Genomic DNA, 21,655 nt, shown 5'->3' on the forward strand with positions numbered 1-21,655 from the left:
CTACAAGGGTGAGGTAGCCCAGAGGGCATCTTGACACCCACTGGAAGTCTGACTTGCCTAAATTGGTCCTTCCTGACTGGCCACAGAAAAGGCGCATGGGCTGCCACCCGCCGCTGGTTCCCAGTCCTGGCCACCTGTCTCTGCAGTGCTGCCTTGGGGTTAAGAATGCAGTATTTGGAGTCAGATGTATGGGTTTGAATTGGGTTCCATTCCTTGCCTGCAGTGAGAACTTGAGCAAGTTGCTTGAGCTCCACATACCTCAGTTCCCTCATCCATGAACTGGGAATAACAATAAAGTCGTTGTAAGGGTCAAATGAGAGAATGCATGCGAAGTGCTTGTTTTAGTACGGTGTCAGCACTAACACCAAAAACCAAACCGGTTGCAGTCAAGTTGACTCTGACTCATGGCGATCCCACATGTGTCAGAGTAGAGGGGTTTCAAGGGTGCAACCTTTTGGAAGCAGATTGCCAAGGCTTTCTTCCGTGGTGCCTCTGGGTGGGTTTGAACTACCAACCTTTTGGTTGGTTTGCACTATGCAGGGACTCCATATCAACACTGTTGTTGTTGCGTGCTGCCGGGTATATTGTGACTCATACTGGCCCTATAGGGCAGAGTAGCAGTGCTCCACAGGGTTTCCTAGGCTGATGTCTTTAAGGAGCAGATCACCAGCAGGAGGTGGTAAATGCTCAGTAGCCTTACCCCCATTATACATCTGCACTGGTTCTGCTTCAGTTCCTAAGCCTGAGCAAGACGACGTAGTGACGGTCACTTTGATATCCTACCTCTTCGTTTTAGCTGCTGCTATGCCTGAACCAAGGAGCTCCGGTGGTGCAGTGGTTAAGTGCTCAGCTGCTAACCACAAATTGGCAGTTCAAACCCACCAGCGGCTCTGCAGGAGAAAGATGAGGCAGTCTGCTTTGGCAAAGATTACAGCCTTAGAAGCCCCTTGGGGCAGTTCTGCTCTGTCCTGTAGGGTTGCTATGAGTCGGGATGGACTTGACTTTTGACAGGTGCCTGAACCAGGCTCGATGCCTCTGCTGTCTGACCACTGTCTTTCTCTCATCTAACCTCCTGCTGAGCTTGGTCCCAGAGCCTATTCAATGTAGCTGCATCGTTATAAACTATTTATCTCCACTTGAACCTGGGTCTCTAATCCAGGCTCTGGACCCAGCTGCCAATCTGCAGGAAATGCAAAAGACTGAGGGGACACATTGAACGGCACCATGAAGGTTGTTGTTAGTTGCCCTTCAGTTGATTCAGACTCATGGCGACCCCATGTGTGCAGATTAGAACTGCTCTACAGGATTTTCTTGGCTGTAATCTTAATGGAAGCAGATCGGCAGGGCTTTTCTTCCATGTTACTGCTGGGTGGGCTCAAACTGCCAACCTTTTGGGTAGAAGTCAGGTACAAACTGTTTGCACCATCTAGAGACCTTACCGTAAGGGTTGTTGTTGTTTGGTGCCGTCAAGTGAATTTTGACTCATAGCAACCCTATGTGACAGAGCAGAACTATCCCGTAAGAGTTCCTAGGCTGTAATCTTTGGGGCAGCAGATCTTTTTTCCCAAAGAGCTGGTGGGTGGGTTTGAACTGCCAACCTTTAGGTTAGCAGTCCAGAACTCTGCCATTGTACCACTACGGCTCCTTACTCTGAGGGTACATCTGGCAAAACCCAGACTGTGAGAAACTCTTCAGGGCAAAGGGCTTGGGCTCAGCAACAGATAAATTATAAGAAAAAGGGAAACATCAAGGGGAAATTCACAAACCAGAAGAGGCTGAAAAGGCATATTCAATTAAGAAGTAGACAGGAATAAACTATAGTGTATATAGCAATGCACACTTAGGTGATAAAACTATAGAGAACTCAAATACGTGATTACCGTGAAAGTCAGCCGCCATTAGTCTGTCAGTTTGTCGTACTATGGTGGCTTGCATGTCATGAGTGCCAACGTATGAGCTTGAGTATATCCCACCTGAATTTAGAGACTATCTCAAGAGTAGATTTGATGCATTGAACACTGACGACTGAAGACTAGACAAGTTGTGGGATGACATCAAGGACATGTACACGAAGAAAGCAAAAAGTCATTAAAAAGACCAGAAAGATAGAAAAAACCAAAATGGATGTCAGAAGAGACCCTGAAACTTGCTCTTGAACATATAGAAGCTAAAGCGAATGGAAGAAATATGAAACAAAAGAGCTGAATGGAAGATTTCAAAGGGCAGCTCAAGAAGACAAAGTATTCTAACAAAATGTGCAAAGATCTGGGGTTAGAAAACCAAAAGAGAAGAACATGTTTGCCATTTCTCAAGCTGAAAGAACTGAAGAAAAAATTCAAGCCTTGAGTTGCCATATTGAAGGATTCTAGTATGTATGGTTTTTTGTTGTACTTTAGATGAAGTTTTTTTACCGAGCAAACTAGTTTCTTTTTTTTTTTTTTTAATAATAACTTTTATTAAGCTTCAAGTGAACATTTACAAATCCAATCAGTCTGTCACATATAAGTTTACATACATCTCACTCCCTACTCCCACTTACTCTCCCCGTCTTGACTCAGCCCTTTCAGTCTCTCCTTTCTTGACAATTTTGCCGGCTTCCCTCTCTCTCTATCCTCCCATCCCCCCTCCAGACAAGAGTTGCCAACACAATCTCAAGTGTACACCTGATATAATTAGCTCACTCTTCATCAGCGTCTCTCTCCCACCCGTTGACCAGTCCCTTTCATGTCTGATGAGTTGTCTTCAGGGATGGTTCCTGTCCTGTGTCAACAGAAGGTCTGGAGAGCATGACCGCCGGGATTCCTCCAGTCTCAGTCAGACCATTAAGTTTGGTCTTCTTATGAGAATTTGGGGTCTGCATCCCACTGCTCTCCTGCTCCCTCAGGGGTCCTCTGCTGAGCTCCCTGTCAGGGCAGTCATCGATTGTGGCCGGGCACCAACTAGTTCTTCTGGTCTCAGGATGATGTAGGTCTCTGGTTCATGTGGCCCTTTCTGTCTCTTGGGCTCTTAGTTGTCATGTGGGCTTGGTGTTCTTCATTTTCCTTTGCTCCAGGTGGGTTGAGACCAATTGCTGCATCTTAGATGGCTGCTTGTTAGCATTTAAGACCCAGACGCCACATTTCAAAGTGGGATGCAGAATGATTTCATAATAGAATTATTTTGCCAATTGACTTAGAAGTCCCCGCAAACCATGTTCCCCAGACCCCCGCGCTTGCTCCGCTGAGCTTTGAAGCATTCATTTTATCCCGGAAACTTCTTTGCTTTTGGTCCAGTCCAATTGAGCTGACCTTCCATGTATTGAGTGTTGTCTTTCCCTTCACCTAAAGCAGTTCTTATCTACTGATTAATCAATAAAAAAACCCTCTCCCACCCTCCCTCCCTCCCCCCCTCGTAACCACAAAAGTATGTGTTCTTCTCAGGTTTACTATTTCTCAAGATCTTATAATAGTGGTCTTATACAGTATTTGTCCTTTTGCCTCTGACTCATTTCGCTCAGCATAATGCCTTCCAGGTTCCTCCATGTTATGAAATGTTTCAGAGATTCGTCACTGTTCTTTATCGATGCGTAGTATTCCATTGTGTGAATATACCACAATTTATTTACCCATTCATCCGTTGATGGACACCTTGGTTGCTTCCAACTTTTTGCTATTGTAAACAGAGCTGCAATAAACATGGGTGTGCATATATCTGTTTGTGTGAAGGCTCTTGTTTCTCTAGGGTGTATTCCGAGGAGTGGGATTTCTGGGTTGTATGGTAGTTCTATTTCTAACTGTTTAAGATAACGCCAGATAGATTTCCAAAGTGGTTGTACCATTTTACATTCCCACCAGCAGTGTATGAGAGTTCCAATCTCTCCGCAGCCTCTCCAACATTTATTATTTTGTGTTTTTTGGATTAATGCCAGCCTTGCTGGTGTGAGATGGAATCTCATCGTAGTTTTAATTTGCATTTCTCTAATGGCTAATGATCGAGAGCATTTTCTCATGTATCTGTTGGCTGCCTGAATATCTTCTTTAGAGAAATGTGTGTTCATATCCTTTGCCCACTTCTTGATTGGGTTGTTTGTCTTTTTGTGGTTGAGTTTTGACAGAATCATGTAGATTTTAGAGATCAGGCGCTGGTCGGAGATGTCATAGCTGAAAATTCTTTCCCAATCTGTAGGTGGTCTTTTTACTCTTTTGGTGAAGTCTTTAGATGAGCATAGGTGTTTGATTTTTAGGAGCTCCCAGTTATCGGGTTTCTCTTCATCATTTTTGGTAATGTTTTGTATTCTGTTTATACCTTGTATTAGGGCTCCTAGGGTTCTCCCAATTTTTTCTTCCATGATCTTTATCGTTTTAGTCTTTATGTTTAGGTCTTTGATCCACTTGGAGTTAGTTTTTGTGCATGGTGTGAGGTATGGGTCCTGTTTCATTTTTTTGCAAATGGATATCCAGTTATGCCAGCACCATTTGTTAAAAAGGCTGTCTTTTCCCCAGTTAATTGACACTGGTCCTTTGTCAAATATCAGCTGCTCATACGTGGATGGATCTATGTCTGGGTTCTCAATTCTGTTCCATTGGTCTATGTGTCTGTTGTTGTACCAATACCAGGCTGTTTTGACTACTGTGGCTGTATAATAGGTTCTGAAGTCAGGTAAGGTGAGGCCTCCCACTTTCTTCTTCTTTTTCAGTAGTGCTTTGCTTATCCGGGGCTTCTTTCCCTTCCATATGAAATTGGTGATTTGTTTCTCTATCCCCTTAAAATATGACATTGGAATTTGGATCGGAAGTGCGTTAAATGTATAGATGGCTTTTGGTAGAATAGACATTTTTACTATGTTAAGTCTTCCTATCCATGAGCAAGGTATGTTTTTCCACTTAAGTATGTCCTTTTGAATTTCTTGTAGTAGAGCTTTGTAGTTTTCTTTGTATAGGTCTTTTACATCCTTGGTAAGATTTATTCCTAAGTATCTTATCTTCTTGGGGGCTACCGTGAATGGTATTGATTTGGTTATTTCCTCTTCGGTGTTCTTTTTGTTGATGTAGAGGAATCCAAGTGATTTTTGTATGTTTATTTTATAACCTGAGACTCTGCCAAACTCTTCTATTAGTTTCAGTAGTTTTCTGGAGGATTCCTTAGGGTTTTCTGTGTATATAATCATGTCATCTGCAAATAGTGATAACTTTACTTCTTCCTTGCCAATCCGGATACCTTTTATTTCTTTGTCTAGCCTGATTGCCCTGGCTAAGACTTCCAACACGATGTTGAATAAGAGCGGTGATAAAGGGCATCCTTGTCTGGTTCCCGTTCTCAAGGGAAATGCTTTCAGGTTCTCTCCATTTAGAGTGATATTGGCTGTTGGCTTTGCATAGATGCCCTTTATTATGTTGAGGAATTTTCCTTCAATTCCTATTTTGGTAAGAGTTTTTATCATAAATGGGTGTTGGACTTTGTCAAATGCCTTTTCTGCATCAATTGATAAGATCATGTGGTTTTTGTCTTTTGTTTTATTTATGTGATGGATTACATTAATGGTTTTTCTGATATTAAACCAGCCTTGCATACCTGGTATAAATCCCACTTGATCAGGGTGAATTATTTTTTTGATGTGTTGTTGGATTCTATTGGCTAGAATTTTGTTGAGGATTTTTGCATCAATGTTCATGAGGGATATAGGTCTATAATTTTCTTTTTTTGTAATGTCTTTACCTGGTTTTGGTATCAGGGAGATGGTGGCTTCATAGAATGAGTTGGGTAGTATTCCGTCATTTTCTATGCTTTGGAATACCTTTAGTAGTAGTGGTGTTAACTCTTCTCTGAAAATTTGGTAGAACTCTGCAGTGAAGCCGTCCGGGCCAGGACTTTTTTTTGTTGGGAGTTTTTTGATTACCGTTTCAATCTCTTTTTTTGTTATGGGTCTATTTAGTTGTTCTGCTTCTGAATGTGTTAGTTTAGGTAGGTAGTGTTTTTCAAGGAATTCATCCATTTCTTCTAGGTTTTCAAATTTGTTAGAGTACAATTTTTCATAATAATCTGAAATGATTCTTTTAATTTCATTTGGTTCTGTTGTGATGTGGTCCTTCTCATTTCTTATTCGGGTTATTTGTTTCCTTTCCTGTATTTCTTTAGTCAGTCTAGCTAATGGTTTATCAATTTTGTTAATTTTTTCAAAGAACCAGCTTTTGGCTTTGTTAATTCTTTCAATTGTTTTTCTGTTCTCTAATTCATTTAGTTCAGCTCTAATTTTTATTATTTGTTTTCTTCTGGTGCCTGATGGATTCTTTTGTTGCTCACTTTCTATTTGTTCAAGTTGTAGGGACAGTTCTCTGATTTTGGCTCTTTCTTCTTTTTGTATGTGTGCATTTATTGATATAAATTGACCTCTGAGCACTGCTTTTGCTGTGTCCCAGAGGTTTTGATAGGAAGTATTTTCATTCTCGTTGCTTTCTATGAATTTCCTTATTCCCTCCTTGATGTCTTCTATAACCCAGTCTTTTTTCAGGAGGGTATTGTTCATTTTCCAAGTATTTGATTTCTTTTCCCTCGTTCTTCTGTTATTGATCTCTAGTTTTATTGCCTTGTGGTCTGAGAAGATGCTTTGTAATATTTCGATGTTTTGGACTCTGCAAAGGTTTGTTTTATGACCTAATATGTGGTCTATTCTAGAGAATGTTCCATGTGCACTAGAAAAAAAAGTATATTTTGCAGCAGTTGGGTGGAGAGTTCTGTATAAGTCAATGAGGTCAAGTTGGTTGATTGTTGTAATTAGATCTTCCGTGTCTCTGTTGAGCTTCTTACTGGATGTCCTGTCCTTCTCCGAAAGGGGTGTGTTGAAGTCTCCTACTATAATTGTGGAGGTATCTATCTCGCTTTTCAGTTCTGTTAAAATTTGATTTATATATCTTGCAGCCCTGTCATTGGGTGCGTAAATATTTAATATGGTTATGTCTTCCTGATCAATTGTCCCTTTTATCATTATATAGTGTCCTTCTTTATCCTTTGTGGTGGATTTAAGTCTAAAGTCTATTTTGTCAGAAATTAATATTGCTACTCCTCTTCTTTTTTACTTATTGTTTGCTTGATATACTTTTTTCCATCCTTTGAGTTTTAGTTTGTTTGTGTCTCTAAGTCTAAGGTGTGTCTCTTGTAGGCAGCATATAGATGGATCGTGTTTCTTTATCCAGTCTGTGACTCTCTGTCTCTTTATTGGTGCATTTAGTCCATTTACATTCAGGGTAATTATAGATAAATAAGTTTTTAGTGCTGTCATTTTGATGCCTTTTTATGTGTGTTGTTGACAATTTCATTTTTCCACATACTTTTTTGTGCTGAGGCGTTTTTCTTAGTAAATTGTGAGATCCTCACTTTCATAGTGTTTGACTTTATGTTAGTTGAGTCGTTACGTTTTTCTTGGTTTTTGTCTTGAGTTATAGAGTTGTTATACCTTTTTGTGGTTACCTCATTATATACCCCTATTTTTCTAAGTAAAAACCTAACTTGTATTGTTCTATATCGCCTTGTATCACTCTCCATATGGAAGTTCAATGCCTCCTGTATTTAGTCCCTCTTTTTGATTATTGTGATCTTTTACCTATTGACTTCCATGATTCCCTGTTATGTGTATTTTTTTTTTAATTAATCTTAATTTGTTTTTGTGATTTCCCTATTTGAGTTGATATCAGGACGTTCTGTTTTGTGACCTTGTGTTGTGCTGATATCTGATATTATTGGTTCTCTGACCAAACAATATCCTTTAGTATTTCTTGTAGCTTTGGTTTGGTTTTTGCAAATTCTCTAAACTTGTGTTTGTCTGTAAATATCTTAATTTCGCCTTCATATTTCAGAGAGAGTTTTGCTGGATATATGATCCTTGGTTGGCAGTTTTTCTCCTTCAGTGTTCTGTATATGTCGTCCCATTCCCTTCTTGCCTGCATGGTTTCTGCTGAGTAGTCAGAACATATTCTTATTGATTCTCCCTTGAAGGAAACCTTTCTTTTCTCCCTGGCTGCTTTTAAAATTTTCTGTTTATCTTTGGTTTTGGTGAGTTTGATGATAATATGTCTTGGTGTTTTTCTTTTTGGATCATTCTTAAATGGGGTTCGATGAGCATCTTGGATAGATATCCTTTCGTCTTTCATGATGTCAGGGAAGTTTTCTGTCAGAAGTTCTTCAACTATTTTCTCTGTGTTTTCTGTCCCCCCTCCCTGTTCTGGGACTCCAATCACCCGCAGGTTATCCTTCTTGATAGAGTCCCACATAATTCTTAGGGTTTCTTCATTTTTTTTAATTCTTTTATCTGATTTTTTTTCAGCTATGTTGGTGTTGATTCCCTGGTCCTCCAGATGTCCCAGTCTGCATTCTAATTGCTCGAGTCTGCTCCTCTGACTTCCTAGTGTGTTGTCTAATTCTGTTATTTTATTGTTAATCTTTTGGATTTCTACATGTTGTCTCTCTATGGATTCTTGCAACTTATTAATTTTTCCAGTATGTTCTTGAATAATCTTTTTGAGTTCTTCAACAGTTTTATCAGTGTGTTCCTTGGCTTTTTCTGCAGATATCCTAATTTCATTTGTGATATCATTAAGCATTCTGTAAATTAGTTTTTTATATTCTGTATCTGATAATTCCAAAATTGTATCTTCATTTGGGAAAGATTTTGATTCTTTTGTTTGGGGAGTTGGAGAAGCTGTCACGGTCTGCTTCTTTAAGTGGTTTGATATGGATTGTTGTCTCCGAGCCATCACTGGGAAAGTAGTTTTTCCAGAAAATCCGCTAAAAAAAAACTGCAGTCAGATCCCTATCAGAGTTCTCCCTCTGGCTCAGGCTATTCAGATGTTAATGAAGCCGCCTGCGTGCAGTCCAAATCCCTGTGGGACGGTTCCCCGGCTCGGATGCTGCTCTTTCTGCTCCAAGATCAGTCACTGCCTCCCGGGGACTTCTCCTAACGGCTGCGTCCCACGCCGCCCGTGGAACCGGCTAGTCCCCCTCCCGGGGTTAGTTCAGGGGGGTGGAGCAGGTCTCTGTGCTTGTGCCGTACCTGACTGGTATGCTGGCTCCAGGCTCTGGAAACAATCGCTGCTTCCCCGTATTACTTCGTTCTCCGTCTCTAAATCTGTGTTTGTTGTTCAGGGTTCGTAGATTGTTATGTATGTGATCGATTCACTTGTTTTTCCGTGTCTTTGTTGTAAGAGGGATCCGAGGTAGCGTCTGCCTAGTCCGCCATCTTGGCTCCGCCTCCTCGCAAACTAGTTTCTTATTAAGCAATTAATACACATATTGTTTTGTGACATTGGTTGCCAACCCCACCACATGTCAACGCTCTCCTCTTCTCTACCTTCAGTTCCTCATTACCAGCTTTCCTGTCCCCTCCTGCCTTCTCTTCCTTGCTCCTGGGCTGGTGCGCCATTTAGTCTCATTTTATTTTATGGGCCTGTCTAATCTTTAGCAGGGTAAGCCTTAGGAGTGACTTCATTCCTGAGCTACACGGGTGTCCAGGAGCCATACTTTCAGGGTTTCTCCAGTCTCTGTCAGACCAGTAAGTAAGTCTGGTCTTTTTTATTTTTTTGTGTGAGTTAGGATTTTGTTCTACATTTTCCTCCAGCTCTGTCCGGGACCCTCTAGAGTGATCCCTCTCAGAACAGTCGGTGGTGATAGCCAGGCACCATCTAGTTGTGCTAGACTCAGTCTGGTGGAGGCTGTAGTAGCGTAGTAGTACTTGTGGTCCATTAGTCATTTGGACTAATCTTTCCCTTGTGTCTGGTTTTCTTCATTCTTCCTTGGTGCAGACGGGGTGAGACCAGTGGTGTATAGTAGACGGCCGCTCGCAAGCTTTTAAGACTCCAGACACTACTCACCGAAGTAGAATGTAGAACTTTTTTTTTTTTTTATAAACTATGCTATGCCAGTTGAGCTGGATGTTCCCCAAGACCACGGTCCCCACAGTCTATGGTCAAAATACCGAACGACTGCAGTAAGCATCAAAATAAGATGGAAGGAATACATAGCATCACTGTACCAAAAAGAATTGGTTGACGTTCAACCATTTCAAGAAGCAACATATGATAAAGAGCTGATGGTGCTGAAGAAAGAAGTCCAACCTGAACTGAAGGCTTCAGCAAAAAACAAGGCTTCAGGAATTGGTGGAATACCAATTTGAGATGTTTCAACAAATGGAAGCAACACTGGAAGTGCTCACTTATCTATGCCAAGAAATTTGGAAGACAGCTGCCTGGCCAACAGACTGGAAGAGGTCCATATTTGTGCCCATTCCAAAAAAAGGTGATCCAACAGAATACGGAAATTATTGAACAATATGATTAATATCACACACAAGGAACATTTTGCTGGAGATAATTAAAAAATGATTGCAGCAGTATATTCACAGGGAACTGCCAGAAGTTCAAGCCAGATTCAGAAGAGGGCATAGAACCAGGGATATCATTGCTGTTGTCGGGTGGATCTTGGCTAAAAGAATACCAGAAAGATGTTTGCATGTGTTCTATTGACTACGCAACGGCATTTGACTGTGTTGATCATAACAAATTATGGATAACATTGTGGAGAATCAGAATTCCAGAACCCTTAATTGTGCTCGTATAGAACCTGTACGTAGACCAAGAGGCAATCGTTCAAACAGAACAAGGGGATACTTCGTGGTTTAAAGTCAGAAAAGGTGTGCGTTATGATTATATCATTTCACCATACTTATTCAATTTGTATGCTGAGCAAATAATCCAAGAAGTTGGACTTTGTGAAGAAGGAGGTATCAGGATTGGAGGAAGGCTTATTCACAACCTGCAATATGCAGATGACACAACCTTGCTTGCTGAAAGTGAAGAGGACTTGAAGCGCTTATTGATGAAGAACAAAGATTACAGCCTTCAGTATGGATTGCACCTCAACATAAAGAAAACAAAAATTCTCCCAACTGGACCAATAAGCAACATCATGATAAATGGAGAAAAGATTGAAGTTGTCAGGGATTTCATTTTACTGGGATCCACAATTAACCCCTGTAGAAGCAGCAGTCAAGAAATCAAATGACATATTGCATTGGACCAATCTTCTGCAAAAGACCTTTTTAAAATGTTCAGAAGCAAAGATGCCACTTTGAGGACTAAAGCATGCCTGACCCAAGCCATGGTATTTTTAATCGCCTCATATGCATGTGAAAGCTGGACAATGAATAAGGAAGACCAAAGAAGAACTGATGTCTTTGAATTATGGTGTCGGCAAAGAATATTGAGTATACCATTGACTGCCAGAAGAATGAACAAGTCTGTCTTGGAAGAAGTATAGCCAGAATGCTCCTTAGAAGGGAGGATGGCAAGACTTCATCTTACGTGCTTTGGACATGATATCAGGTGGGACTAGTCCCTGGAGAGAGACATCGTGCTTGGTAAAGTAGAGGGTCAGTGAAAAGGAAGAAAACCCTCAACGAGATGGATGGACACAGTGGTTACAACAATGGGTTCAAATATCCCAACCATTATGAGGGTGACGCAGGACCGGGCAGTGTTTTGTTCTGTTGTACATAGGGTCCCTGTCTTATTCATCTAGTGCTGCTATAACAGAGATACCACAAGTGGATGGCTTTAACAAAGAGAAATTTATTTTCTCACAGTCTATTACAAGTCCAGATTCAGGGCATCGGCTCCAAGGGGAAGGCTCTCTCTGTTGGCTCTGGAGGAAGGTCCTTGTCCTCGATCTTCCCCTGGCTGAGGAGCTTCTCAGGCACAGAGAACCCGGGTCCAAAGGATGCCCTCTGCTCCTGGCACTTCTTGCTTGGTGGTATGAGTTCCCCCTGTCTCTCTGCTTGCTTCTATCTTTCATATCTCAAGAGATTGCCTCAAGACACCATCTAATCCTATAGATTAGATGAGTCCTGCCTCACTAACACAGCTGCCGCCCATCCTTTCTCATTAACATCATAGAGGCAGGATTTACAACATATACGAAAATCACACAATACCGGGAATCATGGCCTAGCCCAACTGATACACGCATTTTTGGGGGGACATAATTCAAGCCGTGACAGTCGTTATGAGTCAAAACCGACTCAAGGTCACCTAACAACAACAACATAAAAGTCAGGAGAGTGGCTGCTGTTGCAGAGGTGGGGGTTCTGATGGGGATAAGTTACACAGAAGGGGCTTCAGGCGTCTCTGGAAAGTTCTATTGTTAGACTTGGGCAGTGGTTATGAAGGTGTTCTTTCTCTAATTCACTAAACCATATGTTAGTTGTGTGTGGTTTTCTGTACCTTGGTTTTATTGTGCAATAAAATTATGTTAAAAAATGTATCCCAGGGCCTAGTATCTCCACAAGAGGCCACCCCTTCCAGTCTCTTCTCACCTATCCTTCTTTTGCTGCTACCTTGACCCATTTAGAACCTCTGTAATCACGTAAACCAAGGCCCAGATACTTATTCTAAGCCAAAATGTGTGTGTGTGTGCACAAATACATGTGTCATCTATGTGACCCCAATTGTAGACCCTCCTTACTTCTCAGATTACATCCCTGGGGCAGGTGGAAGTCTCTCTTCTTTCAAGTCCATTCTCTTCAATGGCTACTTTCTTCTTGGATCCACAGTCAATACCATGGAAGCAACAGCCAGGAAATCAAACGATGAATTGCATTGGGCAAACCTGCTGCAAAAGACTTCTTTAAAGTGTTAAAAAGCAAAGATGTCATTTTGATGCCAAAGCTGTGCCTCATATACATGGGAAAGCTGGACAACGAAAAAGGAAGACAGAATAAAAATTGATGCATTCAAATTGTGGTGTTGGTGAAGACTATTGAGTATGCCATAGACTGCCAAAAGAAAGACCAAGCCTGTCTTGGAGGAATTACAGCCAGAATGCTCATTAAAAGTGAGGATGGCAAGACTTCATTTCACTTATTCTGGACATGTCATCCGGAAAGACCAATAGCTGGAGAATTGACATCATGCTTGGTAAAGTAGAGAGTCAGCGAAAGAGAGGGAGACCTTCAATGAGATGGGTTGACACAGTGGCTGCAACAATGGGCTCAAACATAGCAATGATTTTGAGGATGGCACAGGACCAGGCAGTGTTTCATTGTGTTATACATGGACGGGCTCGCCATGAGTCGGAGCTGACTTCACGGCACCTAACGACAATGACAAGCTTGAAGTAGAGAAAATCTATCTCTAAAGGAGTCCAACTTGCGTCTTCACTCTGTTGGGGTAGTTAGCACCTTAAATTTGCTTACTCAATGGACCTTCCTTACATAGGGACTTGGAGCAAACTCTCTAAATTGCTTGTATAGGCTTTATAGATCATCAGGTAAATCTCACATTTTTACCACAACAGCGCCACCTTCCTATCTCCGTCTGCTATTTTGCCGTCTTCATTTTTGTTTTTCATTTTGCTTCACATATTTTTGCTGTATTCTGCATATAGAAAGAAAAAAATCCAGAAAAGGAAAATAGAGAGCTCTCCCCACTGTCTCTCTCCTGAGTGGTGTTCTCTTGGCCATGGCATCCTTAAGTAGGGTATGGAAAAGTCAAGCCGGTCCCTGCCCTCAGCCCCTCAAGGAGGCACAGGTGGGAGCAAGGAGTGGTGGCACCCTGTTGCCTTCAGAGGGGAGGGTTCTGTGTACCTCATGGAGGATTTTCAGTCTCTTCTCTCCAACAAGGCAGACAAGAACCTAATATGCAAAGGACTACAAAGATCCCCAGAGAAGCCTGGGTGGGAGAAATACAGTGGAGGAAAAAAAAAAAAAAACACAATAGAAAAGGAAAGAGCAACAGAGGTGTGTCCTAAGGAAAAGACAAGTGTCCACCATTCCCTGACATGGCTGCCATTTCTCTGTTGTTGTTGTTGTTAGGTGCCGTCGAGTAGGTTCTGACTCATAGCGACCCTATGCACAACAGAACAAAACACTGCCTGGTCCTGCGCCATCCTTACAATCCTTGTTATGCTTGAGCTCATTGTTGCAGCCACTGCGTCAATCCACCTCGTTGAGGGTCTTCCTCTTTTCCGCTGACCCTGCACTCTGCCAAGCATGATGTCCTTCTCCAGGGACTGATCCCTCCTGACAACATGTCCAAAGTATGTAAGGCACAGTCTCGCCATCCTTGCCTCCAAGGAGCATTCTGGCCGCACTTCTTCCAAGACAGATGTGTTCGTTCTTTTGGCAGTCCGTGGTATATTCAATATTCTTCGCCAACACCACAATTCAAAGGCGTCAATTCTTCTTTGGTCTTCCTTATTCATTCTCCAGCTTTCACATGCATATGATGTGATTGAAAATACCATGGCTTGGGTCAGGTGCACCTTAGTCTTCAGGGTGACATGTTTGCTCTTCAACACTTTGAAGAAGTCCTTTGCAGCAGATTTGCCCAATGCAATGCGTCTTTTGATTTCTCGACTGCTGCTTCCATGGCTGTTGTTTGTGGATCCAAGTAAAATGAAATCCTTGACAACTTCAGTCTTTTCTCCATTTACCATGATGTTGCTCATTGGTCCAGTTGTGAGGATTAGTACCAAAAAATGAAACCAGTTGCCATCGAGTGGATTCCAACTCATGGAGACCACGTGTGTGTCAGAGAAGAATTGCGCTCCATAGGATTTCCAAGGTTGCGGCTTTTTGGAAGCAGATCGCCAGGCCTGTCTTCCAAGGTGCCTCTGGGTGGGTTCAAATTGCCAACTTTTGGTTAGTAGTTGAGCACTTAACCGTTTGTACCACCCAGGGTCTTCTTTCCTGAGCACACACGTAAGTATGCACTCTTCATATGGGGTCTACAAGGCCCGAGCCAAGAGTTGAGAAGAAAAAAATATTTACTTTCTTCCCTTACTGTAAGGGAAACAGTTTTTACTCATTAACCAACTCTGGGAAACCCTGCCTGGTGGTGTAGTGGTTAAGAGCTACAGCTGCTAACCAAAATGTCGGGAGTTCAAATCCACCAGGTGCTCCTTGAAAACCCTATGGGGCAGCTCTACTATGTCCTATAGGGTCACTATGATTCGGTATCGACTTGACAGCAACGGGTGTAGTTTTCTTTCTTTCTTTTTCTTTTTTTTAACTAACTCTGAAATCCTGGCTTTTTCCTTAGGTCTTCTATTTCTCCTGATTTCTTATGGACTTTTTTTCCCGCCTCCTTTGATTTTCCCTTGCACCGTCCCTTCTTTTTGTCAGGGAAGGACCCCGATAAACACTACCAAACTCAGATTTGCATCAAGGGATGGGGCAAATGAAGCACCAACAAAAAAGCTCATTAACCTCCTGCCATCTCGGTGGCCTCCCTCCGAGTACTTGGTCATTTTGACAACTGTGCAATTACCAATCAGAGAACAAGGCTTAGAAACCCTTCCCACGGTGGCCAGGCTTGGGGGGCACTGTGGTAAATGGAACTAACGGTTGGGTTTGAGAAACTGAAGGTTAGGGGTGCTAAGGCCAAATTACACCAAAATCTGCATCAACTCAGGGCTTTAAAAGGCAGCAAAGTCCCCTGGATCTACCGTAATGCCCGAGTCATTGCCTTGTAGCCCCAGTCCGAGCAGCTGATGTACTGATATTTCCCATCATTCAGTCTATTTACTGAGTGTCTACGCAGATCCTTGTATTGTGCAAACTGTCATGGGTGATGCCAAGAAGTGGACCAACAACCCCTTCCTTTAGCTCTTTGGTGACAATGTGACAAACATGTGGAAGATAATCACCTGCTGGTTTATATGGTTAGTTTAGCATCAAAGTGAACACACAGCTAATGGGTGCCAGAGGAGTTCAAAGAAGGGTAGATTTGGGAGGTAAAAGGAAAGAGAGACAAAGTGACTTTTATTTTCCAGCCTAGAGACCGCAGGCCTGTACCCCTGAGCTTGGAATGGAGAATCACGGAAGACTAATAGAAGACTCAGGAACCTAGGCAGGCCTTTGAGTGACATATTAGTTTCCTGTGGCTGCCGTATACATTACCACAAATTTGGTGATTTAAAACAACAGAAATTTATTCTCTCACACTTTTGTAGGCCAGAAGTACAAATTGAAATGTCGGCAGAGTCACGCTCCCTCCAAAGGCCCTGAGGGAGAACCCCATCTTTGTTTTTTCTGGTTTCTGGTGGCTCCAGGTGTCCCTTGGCTTAGGTTGCATAAGCCCAATCTCTGCTTCCATCTCTCCTCTGCGTGTCTGTGTTTTGTCCTCTTCTGTCTCTTCTGTGGGCACTTACCTGATTTAGGGCCCATGTGGGTAATCCAGAATGATCTTATCTCAAGCTCCTTAACTTGATTACGTCTGCAAAGGCTCTATTTTTCCAAATAAGGTCACATTCACAGTCTCCAGGACACGGACATATCTTTTTTGGGGGCAACCATAGTTGGAATTGACTCAATGGCAATGGGTTATTTCACCCATTACAAGTGATATTCCAGAAGTTTGGTAAAAGCTTTATTCCTTCACCCATTCGCTCAGCAATACGTGTACACCTACTATCTTAGTTATCGAAGGCTGCTCTAACAGAAGTACCACAAATCGTTGGCGTTAACAAAGAGAAACTTATTCTCTCACAGTCTAGAAGGGTAGAAGTCCAAATTCAGGGTGCCAGCTCCAGAGAAAGGCTTTTTTCTCTCTGTTGGCTCTAGGGGAAGGTCCTTGTCATCAATTTTCACTTGTTCAGGGAGCTTCTCTGCGAAGGAACCCCGGGTCCAAAGGACACGCTCTTCTCCTGGCTCTTGTTTTTTGGTGCTTTGAGGTCTCCCTGTTTCTCTGCTGGTTTCTCTCTTTTATATCTCAAAAGAGATTGGCTTTACACAAAATCTAATCTTGTAGATTGAGTCCTACCACGTTAACATAACTGCTGCCTATCCCACCTCATTAATGTCATAAAAGTAGAATTTACAGCACTTTGGAAAATCATATCAGATGACAAAACGGTGAATGATCACACAATACTGGGCATCATGGCCTAGCCAAGTTTATACACAATTCAATCCATAATACCTACTATGTGCCAGGTAGTATGCTAGGTGCTGGGATATGGCAGTGTAGGCTCCTGCTCTTCATGGAATTTACATTCCAGGGTGAAGAGACAGACAATACATTTGTTGAAAAGAAAAAATTGATCAATGAGTCAATTAGAGTTACACCATCACACACCTGTTGCTATGGAGTCTATTCCAACTCATGACGACCCCACGTGCGTCAGAGTATAAATGTGCTCCATAGGGTTTTCAATGGCTGATACTTCAGAAGTAGAATGCTAGGCCTTTCTTCCAAGGTGCCTCTGGGTGAACTCCAACCTCCAATCTTTCAGTTAGCAGCTGAGCTTGGTAAGTGTTGCACCATCCAGGGACTCCAGCAATTAGAGATGAGTAAGAAACTGTTTGCAAACGGAGTAGCCAAGCCAAATGTGGCAGGGGCTCACTCGTGGAGCAGAGTACAATGCAGAGCTTTTAAGGTAAGTTAGGGGAGTCCTAGTGGCGAAACGGTTAAGCACTTGGCTGCTAACTGAAAGGATGGAGGTTGGAGTCTACCCAATGGCTCTGTGGGAGAAAGACCTGTCAATCTGCTTCCATAAAGATTACAGCCAAGAAAACCCTATGGGGTAGTTCTACTCTGTCACATAGGGTGGCTATGAGTCAGAATTGACTCGATGGCACCCAACACAACAAAAAGGGAGTCCTTAATTGAAGGGAGGGTCTTACAAAGCGGGGTCTTTCTGTCATTGGTTCCATCGTTATACTTGTTTAGTGGGAATTGGTGGAGTCTGGAATGGTAAGTCAGAAACACTTTTAACCATCAAGTTGTTCTTTTTGGAAAGTTTCTGTGGTTAGAACCATTTGAAAAATTCTCAATTGTTCTGGCCATATTTGTACCTGGCACAAATGGCCATTTTGATTTATTTGTTCTTGGAAAGGTTTTGGGACCTGGCACAAACAACCATTAATTTTTTAATTTTACACTTAATGCATCATTAGACAAATAAAGAAGAAAATATTAGGTAATGATAAAGGCTATGATGAAAATGCAACAGGGGCATGTGGTGGAGTGGCTGGGTGGCTACATTAGTTTTAGAAAAGAAAGGTCTTTTTGTGGAGGTGACATTTAGGCTGAGGTCTGGGTGGCAGGGAGGTACCAGCCCTGCAGAGATCCGGGGAAGAGCGTTCCTGGCAGAGGCAATAGAAGGAGCAAAGGCCCTGAGGTGGGAGCGAACTTAGCATGTTCGGAGAACAAAAAGATGGCTGGTGTGGCTAGAAGGAGGTGAGCCAGAAAGTGGCAGGAGATGGGTCTCAAGAGGCAAATTAGGATGGAGAGGCGCATGTGGGGTCTCAGAGACCAGGGAAGAAGCTTGGCTTTGGTTCTAAGAGCTGGGGGAACCCATTCTTTCCTTTCCCCCCCCCTTATTGTGATGAAAATACACACCCCGAAACATTCACCAACACAACCTCCACATTTACAATTCAAAGGCATTGATTACATTTTCCCCATTAATTTTTAAACAGGGTGAAATAGGTTCTAACTTGTTTTAGAAGCTCACTCTGGCCCATGAAGGGAATGGACTACAGAAGGGCAAGGGTCAAGCAGGGAGACAAGGGTCCTGGAGTCGTGCAAACAGTTAACATGGTTGGCTGCTAACCCAAAGCTTGGAGGCTCGAGTCCACCCAGAGGCATCTCAGAAGACAAATCAGCTGTTGAAAACCCTGTGGAGCACAGTTCTCCTCTGACACACATGGGGTCGCCATGAGTCTGAATCTGGTTTTTCACTGCTATAATCAGAGGGAGGTTGGCGGTAGTTTACACCAGGGCGTGGTTGTAGAGAAGGGATGGTTCAGGAGTATTCTAGAGGTAGAGGTGACAAGGATCCCTGAGAAATTGGACGTGGGGGTAAATAAAAGAGAGAATCAAGATCGGATCTTTGTGTTTTGGGGCACTGAAAAATCTAACCTATATGAGTGCTTGTCAGATTTCAATGAAAGCAGAGCATGCTGGAAGTTTCTTGAAGTCAGTGCTGCTGTATATAAAGACCCTTCTCTGAGGGGGGCCTCCATCAAGTGGTATCCGGGTGATGAAGAACGTGACGCCGTGTTTTATTTTTCTTTTGCTTGTACCTCAGCAAAGCGAAGGAAAAATCCTGGGCACAGTGTTGAATAATTTCTTCTTGACCTTCTTTACGAGTGAGGCCCTATGCGGTGTGATATCGCTTTCATGTGGCCCTTTTCACCACAGTCTTGTAACTCCCACCAAAGGACTAGGCCGGGCTGTGCAAATAAGGTGCTTGTGGCTTACCAAAGGAATTGGATAGGTTGCTAATAATGCAAATAAGATGCATGGAACCCTAACGAGGGGATTTGTCAGTTTTGCCATCCTGCTAGGCTGATGAGAACCCGACAAAATGAAGAGAAAGGTATTTGACATTGTGAGCTGGTGTAGATTGCTGCAATTTGATGGCTTGCTCTGAACTGGACTTCGCTTCTGGTTGCAGATACTCAGAGTTCTAACTGGAACAGGAGATTCTTCAGATCAAGGAACATGCTTGTCTCCTCAGAGCTCTGGTTTGATGTTGTTATTGTTGTTAGGTGTTGTCGAGTCTGTTCTGACTCATAGTGACCTTATGTACAACAGAACAAAACACTGCCTGTCCTGCACCATCCTCACCATCTTTGTTATGCTTGAGCCCATTCTTGCAGCCACTATGTCAATCTATCTCATTGAGGGTTTTCCTCTTTTTCAATGACCCTCTACCAAGCATAATGTCCTTCTCCAGGGACTGGTCACTCCTGATAACATGTCCAAAGTATATGAGACACAGTCTCGCCTTCCTTGCTCCTAAGGAGCATTCTGGTTGTATTTTTTCTGAGATAGATTTGTTCGTTCTTTTGGCAGTCCATGGTATATTCAATATTCTTCTCCAACACCACAATTCAAAGGTGTCAAATCTTCTTTGGTCTTCCTTTTTTCATTGTCCAGCTTTCACAAACATATGAGGCGATTGAAAACACCATGGCTTGGGTCAGGCACACCTTAGTCTTCAAGGTGACTGCTTTGCTTTGGATTGACAGGGATGGGCAATTTAAACATTGGCTATCTAAAATAAGGGGAGATGAATGCATGAAGTAGCTGGCTTACAAGCTTTTGTGGGTGTGGTGTTGTTGTTAGGTGCCATTGAGTTGGTTTCAACTCATAGTAACCCTATGCACGACAGAATGAAACGCTGCCTGGTCTGTGTCATCCTCTCAATTGTTGCTATGCTTTCTCATTCCAATCACCAGTAATTATCAATGCATCCTGATTGCATGTTTGATCAATTTCAGACCATGGAAGTTGGTAAAAATCTTCAGTTTCTTCATCTTTGACCTTAGCGGTTGGTGGGTAAATTTGGATAAATAAAATAATAAGACATATGGATATTATCCTATCACTGACAGGGTTGTACTTCAGGGTAGATCTTAAAATGTTCTTTTTGACGATGAATGCAATGGCATTCCTCTTCAAGCTGTCATTCCTGGCATAGAAGACTGTATGATTGTCCCATTCGAAATGGCCAATACCAGACCATTACAGTTCACTAATGCCTAGGATATTGACGTTTATGAATTCCATTTCATTTTTGATGATTTCCAATTTTCCTAGATTCATACTTCGTACATTTCATGTTCCAATTAATAATGGATGTTTGCAGCTGTTTCTTCTCATTTTGAGTCATGCCACATCAGCAAATGAAGGTCCTGAAAGCTTGACTCCATTCATATCATTAAGGTCAACTCTACTTTGAGGAGGCAGCCCTTCCTCAGTTGTCTTCTGAGTGCCTTCCAAACTAAGGGGCTCATCTTCCGGCATTATATCAGTGTTCTGCTGCTATTCATAAGGCTTTCACTGGCTAATTCTTTTCAGAAGTAGACCACCTGGTCCTTCTTCCTAGTCTTAGTCTGGAAGCTCAGCTGGAACCTGTCCTCCATGGGTGACCCTGCTGGTATCGGAATACCAGTGGCATAGCCTCCACCATCACAGCAACATGCAAGCCCCCACAGTGGGGGCTGACAGACACGTGGGAGTTATGAAGATTATAGCCAAGAAAACCCCAAGTATGTCAGTTCTACCCTGTAACACGTGGGGTCACCATGAATCAAAATCGAGTGAACTGCAACGGGTGTTTTGTTTGTTTTTTTTTTTTTTAAGCTACTTAAAGTAGTAAGATGGTAAAGCTAATTAGTCAACTTTCTCCTCTTAACTAGTTTGCTAACTTATCTGCATGATTGCTCCTCTTACCTATAGGATACTTTATTAAGCTTCTTTCCAGAGGGCTATAAAAATGAAGCCGTTTAGAAAATAGAGGCCTGTACTGTTCTAATTCTGAGTTAAACTACAGCAGTTGTTACTGATTTACACACTTGTTATTCGTGGGAGAGAGGGGATACCATTTTTATTATAGATTCCAAATGCACTTTTAAAAACAAAGTTACTAAATGCCCATCTACAGTTGAATGGATAAACAAAATGTGGCCTATACATACCAGAGAGTCTTAACAAACCAAAACCAAGCCTGCTGCCGCAGAGTCGATTCGGGCTCACAGCGACCGAATAGGTCAGGGTAGAACTGCCCCGCAGGATTTCTAAGGCTGTAATCTTTATGGTAGCAGACTGCCACATCTTTCTCCCAGGGAGCGGCTGGTGGGATCAAACTGCTGATCTTACAGTTAGCAGCTGAACACTTA

The sequence above is a fragment of the Elephas maximus genome, chromosome 7 (genome assembly GCF_024166365.1).
Source record: "Elephas maximus indicus isolate mEleMax1 chromosome 7, mEleMax1 primary haplotype, whole genome shotgun sequence".
Classification (NCBI taxonomy): Eukaryota; Metazoa; Chordata; class Mammalia; order Proboscidea; family Elephantidae; genus Elephas; species Elephas maximus.